Raw genomic sequence first — 15,209 nt, 5'->3', positions numbered from 1 at the left:
CTGTAGCACCCAAGAACGTTTGGATTATACACACTTAAGAGTCCATATCATTAACTCAGTGTTTCTTCACTGGAAATCTGAAAAAAATTAACAAGTTTGATTAAAGTTTTAATTATAGTTGAAAAGTCTCTTCAACTGTATTAAAAAAGGCTCAGTACTTTCTCCCAAGAAAATAGCTCAGTACATTCAGTGCTTCTTTTTAAACTCTTCCGTCCACGATCACACCATCGGTGTTAGTATTCATTGCACACGTGCAGGAAGGGGGTTCTGGAATGTGTGGGAACCACAGGCAGCCAGGATTTTCCCCTCAACCTCTGTGCTCCTAAGGCCCTGATGAGGCTCACTCAGGCAAGTGTGTTCAGTTTCCTTGTTTCTCCAAAGAAATTACTTGCATGTAGTTAATAAAGAGACTCCCCTCTGACCACACTGAGATAGCCCAGACATCCACTCTCCAGGTTGAGGCAATAACCCCCTCAGCTGCCTGCAAATACTCCTCTGTCATGTTCAATGAGGCAGGGAACTCTCGGGGCTCCTCCTGTTTTCAAGAATTTGGGGGGTGCATACTTCTGAATCTCTGGGCACGGCGAAAGCCAGATAAGCAGTCTGTCTTATTTCGTACAAGTGATAAGACTTTGCATTTCACATTTTGAATCTAGAGTCACTCATCTGAAAAGTGAACTAAGGGATCTCCCCTTTACACCAGAGGAAGGGTCACAAGGCAAAGGGCAGGGGTCGGTAACTAAAAAAGCAGAAGGGAGTGTGAATTCTGGGCCACAAGATGCAGACCCAGTCATGCCAGCCAGGTTCACGTGGGGTTAGGCGCTTAGGAAGCAGACGACCTTCCCACCCTCCCTTAGGGCCCCTGGCCAAGGTTGTCAGCACCTGGAGAAATACTAGGAGAAATACTGCCTCTTCCTCATCCCCAAACCCGCACCCACAGCCCACAGATGTACGTGCGTGATTCATAAACGTGCTGAGGAGGGAAAGCGTGGGGAGATGCTGAGCTGAACATTTCAAGGTTAGGCCCGAGAGTGGTCACTGGAAGAAGGGTCCGGTGTCCGGCCCGCTCTCTAACCTTAAGTTGCACAATCCCCTGAGGCCAGCACCCACGAGACGGGTCCCTGACACCCATGCCTTGATTCCCACAGCGCCATGAGCCACTTCAGCTCACCGTGCCTTGTATCCTGTTTCCAGAGCTGCTTCTTCTCTCCTCACCCTTCCCAACACTTTCCTCAGCTGTGTCCACGTGTGCCTTGTGTTATGTGATCTGTAGTCACTCACGATAAATGCCCAGTTGAACCCAGGTCAGGTCCCAAGGATCAAAACCCAGACCAAACCCTAGGTTCACCTTTACCCCAAATAGGATGTCAATGTCCAGAGCCTCAATTCTTGAGTTAAAAAATAATGAATTAATTTAACTAATTAATTATAAGGTAATTTAATTAGCTTAATTAAATGTAATGTTTAAACTGTATATGTATGTGTGTATATATATATGTATGCATGTGTATAAATAATCTCATTCAGAGGCTTCTCTGAGACATAAGGAGATATAGATTTGTTTGAAGGTCTTCTGTTTTCTCTTCTTTCCGTAATATTAAAAACGCAAGTTGACTATACTTTCCTGGAATCCTTAGTCTGTTAAAAGTATCGGATGGTGGAACTTGACAATGCACGGATTTCTCGTTCTGAGAATATTCCATTCCAGGAAACTATCGGATTGAAATGCATAATTAGCCAATGGCCAAGGTAGCGTAATGGATAAAGCAACCACTGCTCTCTGACCTAAGCCAGTCATCTGTTCTGTGTTCCTCACATATAAAATAGTAATAATAGCTCCTCTACAAATATTTAGTAAGCAATCATGAAATACTTTTAAATTGTTTTAAAATCTGAAAGCATGACACCCACTTGATGGGCTCCTACCACACCCATGAGAAAGGACAGCTTTCTTTATTTTCCTGAAATATATGCAGACTTAAGAAGATGGGCCCCAAACGACTGTTAACAGGCATCTCTGTTTTATTACAATTATTCCTCCCGGTGGTCCGGGAAAGCTGACTGAATGGCCCCCATGCGCAGGCTGCTGGGCCTGTGGTTTGTCCCCATTAGGAGGCTGAAGTGGGGAGCAGAGCACAGTCATGAAGCCACACACCTGTCACGCAGGTCGTGTCTCCTGGTGAAATGTACGAGCCTCCTTCAGAGCGCGCCCCTGTGAGGACAAACGGTCACAGGTGCGCCCACCCCGCCTTCCTTCCACGGCCCCCCCAGCATCTGGGGAAACTATGTGTTTGCTGCCCCCCACTCTGTCCCTGCTGGGGCCTCTTTCCAGGGAACACACGTGGTTGTTTTGTTCTTAACGTACTCTGTCTTGAACATGGACTGACCTTAGGACCTGCATCCTTTGCCTCCATCAAAACCTGTTGTAGCCTCTCATGTGAAGATGCGCAAGAGGTCCAGGCGAGCTCCCTGGCCCCTCCTGAAGGAATTCAGGTCCCTCGCGTTCCCAGGCAACCCACATCTTGGTCCAGACAAGGAAGCCGACTGTGCCAGGTGCCTACAGCCATAGCAGGAGGTGTCCCAACCCCAATAGGAAGCGGGGTCTCCCTGATCACCCAGGTGGATTCAGCTGACACGAGCACCTAGATTCTTCCCAGGGAACCACAGAACGGATGTCTTCTCTCTTTCAAGGACCCACAGAACTGCTCCCCAGGACCTCTTCCAAACACTTTCATCCACACCCACTCCCCGTACATTCTGCCGTGTGGACATTTGGTCTCTGAGCCTCCCCCATGAGGTCCACTCCCCTGCGCTGCTGTCTGTTCCAAGAAATGTTCCTTTTACGCTACATTTCTTCAATCCGAACCTTGTCACACAAACTGTAGATCTGGCCTCACAGTGGCACAAATTGCAGCTCTGTTCAGGAGAGCAGAATCTTCTGAGGAGGCAGGACCCTTCCCCCAACAGAGCGAATAAAAGAGGATAAAGCAGAAAGGCATGGAAGACGGCAGAAAAACAGGGGGGAAATCACAGGAGTTGACTGGCCTTAAGATCAGGAGGGTTCTTGACAAGTAGGATGGAAAAGAGAAAACAGCTTCTTCAAAGAAGAACCAAAGGAAGAAAATGATCTGTAACACACCCAGAGGAATCATGTTTTGGGTGCCCCTTGGCAGAGACTTTGTCACCTCCACAAGGCTCTTCTGATGGACACCCGGTGCAAACTGAACCGTGCTGTCCCGCTCCCCTCCTTTCACAGGGGCCCTCTGTTAGAGCTCGTACCCCATCCTGTGGTCATCCACAGGATGCATTTCCATCCCTGCCTCTTGAACTCGAGCTTGCTGCTTAGGAAGATTCAAGAAGAATGAAGTGTCCTTGTATTTGATTTGCCATAATTCAGTCTATTTCTTCAAGATCTTTTCTCAGCAGAATAAAGAATCAACAGTGCATCCTGTTCTCAGTAGCCAGTTGTGTACTGGTCACTAAAAGGCCATTCTACCTCTCATCAAATCGGGTTGACCTCTCCCAAAAGTAAGCCAACTTCTTTTTTTTTTTTTTTTAAAGATTGATTGATTGATTGATTGATTGATTGATTGCTATGTTGGGTCTTCGTTTCTGTGCTAGGGCTTTCTCTAGTTGTGGCAAGCGGGGGCCACTCTTCATCGCGGTGTGCGGGCCTCCCACCATCGCGGCCTCTCTTGTTGCGGGGCACAGGCTCCAGACGCGCAGGCTCAGTAGTTGTGGCTCACGGGCCCAGCCGCTCCGCGGCATGTGGGATCTTCCCAGACCAGGGCTCGAACCCGTGTCCCCTGCATTGGCAGGCAGATTCTCAACCACTGCGCCACCAGGGAAGCCCAAAGCCAACTTCTAAGCAAAATGTAGATGATATTGACTCCGGGCAAGGATGTGCTGCTGATTAATGACACAAAAAACGATTTTTTCAAAAAAAAAATCAAATGCTTATAAAGCTATTTCGTTGTGCCAGGAATTGCTCTTCCTTAGTTTATAAATATTGCTTGTTTAATTTCATAGCCACTGTATAAAGCGGCTGCTGTTATTTTCCCATTTATAGAATCCAAGACACAGAAAGTGAGTGGCCTGAGCAAGGTCACTCACTAAGTACATCCATGGCAGACAGTCTGGGTCCATCCTTTAACTACAATAATGCTGCGTAGGGCCTTGGAGTGTGGGTTTCAAAAGAAAGGAAACAAAAAACTTGTTATATAAACTGCAGATTTATTATATCTAATTAGTTTATTGTCACTAAAAGGAAAGTGTCCCAAATATTAAGAATGCAGTTTAGAGGTTACGTCTTTGAATTGCATGTCTGAAGTTAGATGATCCAATTTCTTGGGCAACAGATGAAAGCAACTTGAATAGCCCAATGTCACGGAACCTTTCAGAATATTTTGCTTTATGGTTTTATCATAGTTGTTTTATTCTCCCCATAAATACAGCAGAGGCCTTCAAAACAAATTGCTCTCAAATAAGCAATGCCATATTTTATGTTCTGGTCTTTCAAGAAGTCTTTACCCAATTCTGTGATGTATCTAAAGATATAGAATATTATAAAATAAGAGGTGACTTGTGTTACACTTCAATGAAATTTAATAATTGAGAATTGTTTGCATAAAAACATCAGAAGGGGGTGGAAACATAGCGTACTGTTATCTGAAAGCAGCAGCAGTCATCAAAAAAGTCGAGTCAGATCCAAACTAGGACCAATCCCTCTTTTGCAATATCACCTTGGAAATCGTGCCTGGGCTCAGTGGCCGCCATAGACACTGTCTTGAAATGGGGAGCAAAAAAGACTTGGAGGTCATCTAGCTGGAAACCCTAGGAGTTGGGGCAGATGTTCTAGGTTTGAAGGTCAAACTGTAAAACTTGGATGAAGTCAATTAGATTTATTTGCCTTGTCACTGACGCTTGATATTTTTAAGAACTGTGGTTTGGGTGCAAGGCTCAATTTCCACATCTGTGAAAATTTCACTTTTCCTTTCTGTGGTGAAACTACATCCTAGGTCCGCAGTGAGGATTAAGTTCAATGAGATGAAGAGTCGTTGTTATTTTAGGGGAGGGACCTGAGGGTGATGATCTCGAGAAGCTGGCTTTGGAACCTCAGTCTGTCACTAACTCCCTGACAGAACTCAGGCTTGATCTCCAAGCCTCAGCTTCTTCACCTCAAAGGGGAAGAGCAGTAGTCTACACAGACGATGAGGAGGTGACGTACACTGCACAGTGCCTGCCATAGAGAAAGCGTTCGGCCTCTACTAGCAGGATTATTATCCCCATCATCATTACCGTAGCAGTTGATTTTACAGTCACAAATTAACTAAAGTTAGTTTTTACTTTTTTTAACTATGATGAGTACAAAATCGCATTTATTTCTTCTCCTCCACTTAATCAATTTCACAAGTGCCCTCATTTTACAATTTTCTCCTTTCTGAATACTCAGACTTTAACATAATTTGGTTGAGATTGCCTAGATACAGACCTGGCCATTCAGGCAGAATAACGTATAGGCGTCCCTGCAGGTAAACTGGGACCACAAGCCTGGGTTCAGACCGGTAGAACTGGGATCACTGCCATGTACATCGTTTCCAGGCCTGGCCTGAAACCCCCTGGGTGACCTCCCTGTCACTGAGGCCTGTGCTGGGGATGGTGACATCACTGGATGGAAGCGGCTTGGACCCCTGAGTCACAGATTGGAGGACAGCCTCCCAGGAGAACCATCCAACCCATACTGGACTTTGACACACACTAGAAATACACTATGATTGGGGTGAAACTCTTAAATTTCATGCTTTATTTTGATCACCTCACAGCCTAGCTGATTCTAGTCACACTTGAAATCAAGAAGCAGAGTAAAAGTAAGCGTGAGTAGTGAGATAAGATGAAAGAGGGGCTTCCCTGGTGGCGCTGTGGTTGAGAATCTGCCTGCCAATGCAGGGGACACGGGTTCGAGCCCTGGTCTGGGAAGATCCCACATGCCGCGGAGCAACTAGGCCCGTGAGCCACAACTACTGAGCCTGCACATCTGGAGCCTGTGCTCCACAACAAGAGAGGCCGCGATAGTGAGAGGCCCGCGCACCGCGATGAAGAGTGGCCCCCGCTTGCCGCAACTAGCGAAAGCCCTCACACAGAAACGAAGACCCAACATAGCCAAAAATTTAAAAATTTAAAAATAAATAAATAAATTTTAAAAAGTATCTGGTCAATTTGGTAATTATAAAAAAAAAAAAATGAAAGAAAGATGAGAGGGAAAATAAGCAATAAATAAAGAACCCTGAGGAAGGATGGAGGTGGAGAGAGGGGACGAGAGGGAGCCCAGGGCGGTACCCTGCGTGGGACGGCAAACATAAGGAGACTGGTTAAATTAAATTAATTGGAATCAATTAACTAATGGAATTGAACGACGCCTGTATCATGAAATCTCAGATCTAGTATTTCCTTTAAATAAAATGAAAACATGGAAAAGAGTGTTTGGAGAGAAAAAACATGGAAGGAGGGGGCGCTCTGAACAGAAGGACGAAGGAGCGCGGTTACGTTAAACAGGAAAGAAAATCAGAGCTGTTCGGAGCCAGAGGAGGCCTGAGACGGTCTAGCTGGACCCCTTTATTCTACAGCCATGGAGACACCGGCAGAGAAGTGCGTTCCTTTAGCGCGTGTCAAAGGAACTTGGTCACAAAGTGATTCTCCGTAGAAGTTCAGTATGGAATCTCTTACTGGATGGTTCACAAATGCCATGTTTATGAAGAGACAGTTTCTCTCACCACGGGGGCCAAGGTGATCGTCTCAAGTTGTAAGTGAACTTTTCCGGGAGGCCGCCCACGAAGTTCCCCCGGGAGCACACGCGCCACGAAGGCCCCAGTCAATGACCTTGACCGAGACTCGCTGGAGGTCTTTGCGGCTCACCGAGGAGGTGAAGGTGCGTGGCGGCCACCTGAAGGATCGGGACGGGGCCTGTTAGGGAAATGGCTCCCTTTCCTCCCGAATGAATTTACCATTCATGAGTGTGTCACCCTTGAACGCTACCAGACACCCACCGGCCTTCCATTAGTTCTTCTGCGGTTCTGATCTGTCTGCAGCGCCTAAGGTTTCAAACAAGACTTCAGTGCAGTTTCTGAAGGTATCTTGAGCTAGGCCGTGGTAAATGGGAACTTTTGAAATGTTGCCTGAGGCCGAAGCCGTAACAACAGGCAAAGCACAGCTTGCTTCCTCTTCCTTTCAGAGGATGCCTGCTTTATTATCTGAACAGCAATACCCCAAAGCACCTCACAAGCCTGGGAGAGGAATTTCAAAACAGCAAGCAATCCTCAGCCAAAATCTGCCCACATTGAAGCATCCCTCTCTGCTCCCAACTTGCAAACTCTGTACGACAAGATACGTTAAGTGAACTGATGTGAGATGTAAAAAATAAATTAGAGGGGGCTTCCCTGGTGGCGCAGTGGTTGACAGTCTGCCTGCCAATGCAGGGGACACGGGTTCGAGCCCTGGTCTGGGAGGATCCCACATGCCACGGAGCAACTGGGCCCGTGAGCCACAATTACTGAGCCTGCGCGTCTGGAGCCTGTGCTCCGCAACAGGAGAGGCCGCGATAGTGAGAGGCCCGCGCACCGCGACGAAGAGTGGCCCCCGCTTGCCACAACTAGAGAAAGCCCTTGCATAGAGACAGAGACCCAGCGCAGCCAAAAAAATAAAGTAAAATAAATAAATAAATAAGTCAGGAGCTCTTAAAAAAAAAAAAAAAGCTTTAAAAAAACAAATAAATAAATAAATAAATAAATTAGATTTTGCCTTTCTCCTTCAGTGAACACCACCTATAAATACAGTGCTGTGAACCCAACGGTTTCCCTTTAGAACATGGGAGAGAACATTGCACTTGGCTGCCACGTCAGTGAATGTCACCGTTTGTTCACACCATGTGTGACGTGTCATCATAATCATTATGCAGGCCCAAGGGATACTTCCACAGCTGAATTATGCTATGCTTGCATTAACTATACCTCCACGCTACCACAGAGATCCGTATGAAGCACAGCCTGGTTTCGTATGTGAAAGTCTCTTGTTACTTTATAATACATCCTGCGCTGTTACAAATACCAGGTGGTTATTATTTATGAGTAAAGAGAAGGGTAAGGGGGAAGAGGCCTATCAAGGTGCTGATGGATGGTCTAGAGCCAGTGGTACAGACAGGTAGGGGGCGGAGCCAAGGCAGGACCCAGGGGCCTGGCTCCTGGTCTGAGCCCTAAGATGCTATCCTCTACCCCCAGGATGTCAGGTGAGGGGATTACTTCCTGTGGCTTTCCACACCCTCGTGATAAATTCCCAATTGTTTTTTAATTATCGCCAAAATTCTATTCTTCCATATTATTTCTCATGTTTATTAATTTTCCCAGTTTTATTGACTATAATGAATTCTATTTATTTAGGTTGTACAATACAATGTGATTTTTTAAGGTACAACATGATGATTTAATATACTTATACATCGTAAAATGATGACCACAATCAATGAACACATCCATTACCTCACTCAGTTACCTTTGTGTGTGTGTGTGTGTGTGTGTGGTGAGAGCATTTAAGATCTGCTCTCTCAGCAAATTTCAAGTATACGATACAGTATTATTAACTATGGTAACTGTGCTGTACATTAGATCCCCGGAACGTATTCATTTTATAATTAAAAATTTGTACCCCTTGACCAGCATCTCCCCGTTTCCTGCACCTCTATCCTTGACAACCACCATTTTACTCTTTAGTTCTAAGAGTTTGACTTTTTTAGATTCCACATACTTGTGTTTGGTGGTTGTTTTTATATTTTATATTGCACACACAGACACATGCTAAATCTGAAAGCTCCAAGAGGACAAGGACAGTCTGCGTTGAGCCCCACTTCACACCCAGTGAGTCACATGGCACCTGAGATTCTTTAGGAGCTCAATAAATACTTGTTGATTCTGAATGAAAATGTTAACCTATTCTTTTTTTTTTTAACATCTTTATTGGAGTATAATTGCTTTACAATGGTGTGTTAGTTTCTGCTTTATAATGAAATGAATCAATTATACATACACATATGTTCCCATATCTCTTCCCTCTTGCGTCTCCCTCCCTCCCACCCTCCCTATCCCACCCCTCTAGGTGGTCACAAAGCACCGAGTTAACCTATTCTGACAGGAGGGGAGAGAGAATTTTAAAATGGGTCTTCCCTTTAAAGATCTCTTTTTAATAGTTCATAATATTTGCCTTTTTTTAAATTTAGATTTTAATTCTTCATGACTAGATTCCACCCAAAGATGTTTCTTTTGAAGATAGGAGAAAAAGAAGAAGGAAAAAAAAAAAAAAGAATCCTTCTGGTAATGTTTGTATTTTGTGAAATTTGAAATGGTACAGTGTCCAAAACTACTTCTGATTTCATTTGAAGTTCAAGCACTTCAAAGAGAAGTTCATTTATAAAACATCACATCTCTCTGGTCACTCACTGAATATTTACGAGCACAAATCACTTCAGTAGGGTGAAAGTTAATGCAAAAAAATAACTGTGACAGGGAAAAAAATTTAAATGAGTTTTCTCAGCCTCTATTCTGCTTTTCCTAACTTTTCCCCCTTCGTCCCAATGCAATATCCAACATACTACACACAGCCAGTGGAGGCCTTTCTTTCCCTCCCTCTCCAGTCCTGAGTCTTTTAAAATCGGGCTCGCTTGAATTATACAAGAAAGGCAGAACAGAGAAAAAACCAGGAAATGCAAGACCCGCTTTGGGCTGAGTCTGAGTGAGTTTTAGGGAGTTTTGAGAAAAACGGAGAGAGACTAAAAGTATATGGAAGGCTACGATGAGTGAGGTTGGGGGAAGAGATGAGAAAAGATTTTGGAGTTTTGTTTTTTTATTTATGAATCGAACACTTTTGACCTTTTTCAAGAGACCAAGTTGAACTACAAGTTCAAATTACAGTTGAACTACATGGGGGTGAGGAGCACCAACCCTCCACACAGTCAGAAATCTGTATATAACTGGTGGAACTTGGCCCTCTGTATAAATGGTTCCTCCATATCTGTGGTACCACAGCCTCTGAAAAGGGATTAAGAGGTACAAACTACTATGTATAAAATAAATAAGCTACAAGGACATGTTATACAACACAGGGAACATAGCCAATATTTTATAATAACTATAATGTAGTATAACCTTTAAAAATTGTGAATCACTATGTTGTACACCTGAAACTAATACTATTATAAATCAACTATACCTCAATTTTTAAAAAGATTTAAAAAAATAACACCAGGGAAAAAAATCGTTTCATTTATCCTATCGTCTGGAGAGTAAATCAACATTATTTTTTAATCTATGTATATATTGTTTCCTTTCTTCCTCCTCCCTCTAGCTTTCTTTAAGTGATAAAATAGATTCCAGCCGGAACCAGAAACATCAAGAAGAGGAACCATATGAATTTATATTGAACTCTTACCTCTATAAAAACTAGCCAATGTTTGGTCATTTAAAGAAAACCTGGCATTCAGATCCCACTCATGAGTAGATAATTGACTGCAGGAGAGAATACAAGCAGCTGAATCATCAAGCACCCGAAAAGGTCTCCTCATGTTCACTGTGATTTGGACAGAAACTCCCTGAGCCTGAGGAAAAGGACCCTGGACCCTCCAGAAGGCTGCGTGATCCACAGCATGGAAGCCGCTGAAATAGGCAGGACGGTTAGCAGCCGGATGCCCTGAGGAGCTCCTAGCAGAGTTGAAAGCCCTTCTCCAGCTACATTTCCAACTCAGAGCCAGGGCGGACGTCAGTAATTAAAAGCCTTACTTGGTAGAAGCCTTTCTAGAGTGAATTGTTGATCTCAGTCGGCCCTATGGAGTATGCATTACACTTTCAAGAGTACTGACAGAATCCAAAAAAGCCCAAATTAAACAAATTTTCTTAAAGGTACATTTTCCATCCATCCATTCATTCACTCATTCATTCACTCATTCACAAACATCTCTCTGATGCCTACTGTGTGCTTAAGCCCTGGATATACAGAAAACTAACAGATGAGAAGATGGTCTTCTTGGCTACTGTAGTCCACCCTCAGCTACTCTTGATAATTAGCCCATAAATTCTCAATCTGAGGATAATCCTCAAACCACAGTCTGCTGAATCCAGCAGTCTTCCCCAAAGGAATCTTTTATTCATGTCTTTTCATTAACTACCTAGGACATGTTCTTCACTTCCCACCCCACCTGCAAGCTCTCTGAAGCCCCAGGGAGAAATGACCACTCCCCTCATTCTGCGAGCTGGCGACAGGAACTACCTGTGTCCTTACCCCACATGCTGTTACTCCATTTGTAATCTGTCCCCTCTGCTACCCTAGAGACCTTCTCAGGTCAATTCAGCCTGTTAAGAAAGAGACAGCAGGCTGAAAAAGGAGTCACTTGTGCCAAGCCCACCAAACGGAGACTCAATACCTCATTTCATTACTGTTTCATCCCCTCCCAGGAAGAGTGGAACTTTAAACCAGTCCATCTGGAATGATCTGGTCAGCACTGGTGAGGTCATCTACCAGATGTACCCCTGCCATCCCCTAAAGGAAGGTAACCTTGCCACAGACAATCTGCTCTTTGCCAGTAACTTCCTTGTCCTGCCTCTGCCCATACAAGTCTTTCATTTTGTGCACCTCCTCAGACCTCCTTTCCATCTGCTAGATGGGATGGTGTCCAATCCATGAATAAAGTCAATAAGATCTTTAAATTTTATCCAGTTGAGGTTTTTTTTTTTTTAACAAGTCCCACATCTCCTTGTATGTCTAACACCTTGCTGGCATATAGCAGATATTTAATAAGTATTGGAGTTAATTAATGATAGTTCTGGGCGGCAAAGTCATTTGATTTGCATGTTCTCTCTGACTTTGTTGAAAACCAAAGGGAAGGAGCCAAAACAAGGAAACAAGGTAATAAAACACAAGCTGGGCCTTGAAGGTGCCCTGGATATGAAGTGACCATGCAAAGATGGAAGGTCAAGAGTACTTTCTCTGTAAAATGACCCCACCTGGATGGTGGCATCTACCCCATGAGAGCATCAGAAGACCACGGTGAGGTTCATGGAGGAAGGAAGGTAAGGATGTGGGAAGGGAGAGATGGACCCACTGAGAGTCCTGAGTGCTGTGTGTGGGGCAGGATGTTTGGGGGGGGTGGGGGGAGGGAGAGGGGAAGCCATTCTAAGTGCTTGGAGGGAAGCGGCACTCAGACATTGTCCCTCACATAGTCTTTCTCCTCAGTCCTATAACCACTGGGAATGATTTCCACTAACATGTCTTACACAGGAAATGGCACCCTTGCAATGTAGAATCAACTCAACACATTTAAATTAAGTTCAAAAGCAGAATCAAACTGGAGTGGTTCTTTAAACACAGATACACTCTCACACATTCTCTCTCTCTCTCTCTCTCACACACACACACATATGCATACATACATACACACAAACACACACACAGAACAAATCTCCTCCCATAGGTAGGCTTACTTTTCTGGTGTTTTGAATTTATGAAATTGGCTCTAATCTCTCCCCCTCAAAATGGAAACAACCTAAGTGTCTATCAACAGATGAATGGATTAGGATGATGTGGTATATGTATATAATGGAATACTACTCAGGCATAAAAAATAACAAAATTTTGCCATTTGCAACAACGTGGATGGACTTGGATGGCATCATGCTTAGGGAAATAAATAAGACAGAGGAAGACAAATACTGTATGATATCACTCATATGTAGAATCTAAAAAATGATACAAACTAGTAAATATTAAAAAAAGAAGCAGACTCACAAATATAGAGAACAAACTAGTTGTTACCAATGGAGATGGCCAATATAGGGGTAGGAGAGTGGGGGTCAAAAATACTGGGTGTAAGATGGGCTCAAGGATGTATTATACAACACAGGGAATATAGCCAATATTTTGTAATAACTGTAAATGGAGTGTCACCTTTAAAAATTGTACAAAAAAATTTAAAAAATTTTTAATACCTTCAAAGGTATTATTTAAAGGGGAAAAAGAACAGAAGTGGGCAGGAGAGAAAGATTTGGAAGTAGGAAATTGGATAGCACAACTGAGCTAGCCAATGCCAGAAAGCTGATTCTCCAGCCTGAGTGTAGAAAGCCAGGCATCCCCCAATTTCCACCCACCCAAAGGCTCAGGATGGGTGGATCTGTGCTTCTCTGCAAGTTGTCTGCCGTGACTGTGCAGAAAAACTCATTTAAGGTAGCTCCATACTCCTGCGGTCCCCACCAGAATCCACGCCAGGTTGGAAAGGATGGGCTGAATGCATTCCCTGTGGATGAGTTGCCCTAACACTGTCCACTGTGTCTCAAGACCCTTAAGTTATTCCCTTAAAAATGGCGATGATCCAAGCTTTGGTAAGGATGATAGTGAGCATCTCCATCTGGCAGTAAGTAGAATACGTTACTTCTTACATTTATTTCTGGGTAGTAGAAGCATCTAGGCCCACTTGCTATCACAAGAATATGAATCCCATTCATCTAAAGCTCAACCAAGTAGTTATAACATAAGAAGGAGAATGAGATAGGCCTCCTGATCCCCAAGAGTCCCTGAGGACAGAGGTCACGTCTTAACCTCTCTTTTCTGGATCATGGGGAGGCAAAGAGCAAACATAGTGCATCCTTCTTGATACGTGAGTTTAAAAGTAGATATTTTACCTATAATAAACCATAATGTAAAAGAATATTTTAAAAAAAAAGAATGTGTATATATGTATAATTGAATCACTTTGCTGAAAGTACAGCAGAAATTAACACAACATTGGGGCAGAAGCAGGAGTAGGAGAGGGAGCAGGAACATCGGGCCCAGCGACTGGAGGCCAGACTCACCACACAGACCGCTGTCTTTTGAAAGGGTAAGAAAAAGAAGAGGAAGAGAGAGAAACTACAGGAATCTACATCAGAACTGCATGAGAAATTGACATCGGAGATTTGTTCAAGATGGCAGAGTAGAAGGACGTGCGCTCACTCCCTCTTGCAAGAGCACCAGAATCACAGCTAACTACTGAACAATCATCAACAGGAAGACACTGGAAGTCACCAAAAAAGATACCCCACATCCAAAGACAAAGGAGAAGCCACAATGAGATGGTAGGAGGGGCGCAATCACAATAAAATCAAATACCATAACCACTGTGTGGGTGACTCACAAACTGGAGAACACTTATACCACAGAAGTCCACCCACTGGACTGGAGGTTCTGAGCCCCACGTCAGGCTTCCCAACCTGGGGGTCCAGCAACGGGATGAGGAATTCCTAGAGAATCAGACTTTGAAGCCTAGTGGGATTTGATTGCAGGACTTTGACAGGTCTAGGGGAAACAGAGACTCCACTCTTGGAGGGCACACAAAGTAGTGTGTGCATCAGGACCCAGGGGAAGGAGCAGTGACCCCATAGGAGACTGAAACAGACCTACCTGCTGGTGTTGGAGGGTCTCCTTTGAAGGCAGGGGGCGGCTGTGGCTCACCACAGGGACAAGGACACTGGCAGCAGAAGTTCTGGGAAGTACTCCTTGGGGTGAGCCCTCCCAGAATCTGCCATTAGCCCCACCAAAGGGCCTGTAGGCTCCAGTGCTGGGTCACCTCAGGCCAAACAACCAACAGGGAGGAAACTCAGGCCTACCCATCAGCAGACAAGCAGATTAAAGTTTTACTGAGCTCTGCCCACCAGAGCAACACCCAGTTCTACCCACCACCAGTCCCTCCCATCAGGAAGCTTGCACAAGCTTCTTAGATAGCCTCATCCACCAGAGGGCAGACAGCAGAAGCAAGAAGAACTACAATCTTGCAGCCTGTCGAATGAAAACCACATTCACAGAAAGATGGACAAAATGAAAAGGCAGAGCACTATGTACCAGATGAAGGAACAAGATTAACCCCCAGAAAAACAACTAAATGAAGTGGAGATAGGCAACCTTGCAGAAAAAGAATTCTGAATAATGATAGAGAAGATGATCCAGGACCTCAGAAAAAGAATGGAGGCAAAGATCAAGAAGATGCAAGAAATGTTTAACAAAGACCTAGAAGAATTAAAGAACAAACAAACAGAGATGAACAATACAATAACTGAAATGAAAACTACACTAGAAGGAATCAATAGCAGAATAACTGAGGCAGAAGAACGGATAAGTGACCTGGAGGACAGAATGGTGGAATACAC

Source organism: Balaenoptera musculus, chromosome 21, assembly GCF_009873245.2.
Source record: "Balaenoptera musculus isolate JJ_BM4_2016_0621 chromosome 21, mBalMus1.pri.v3, whole genome shotgun sequence".
Taxonomy (NCBI): Eukaryota; Metazoa; Chordata; class Mammalia; order Artiodactyla; family Balaenopteridae; genus Balaenoptera; species Balaenoptera musculus.
The sequence above is the reverse complement of the archived record's forward strand: the minus strand, read 5'-3'. Positions refer to the sequence as shown.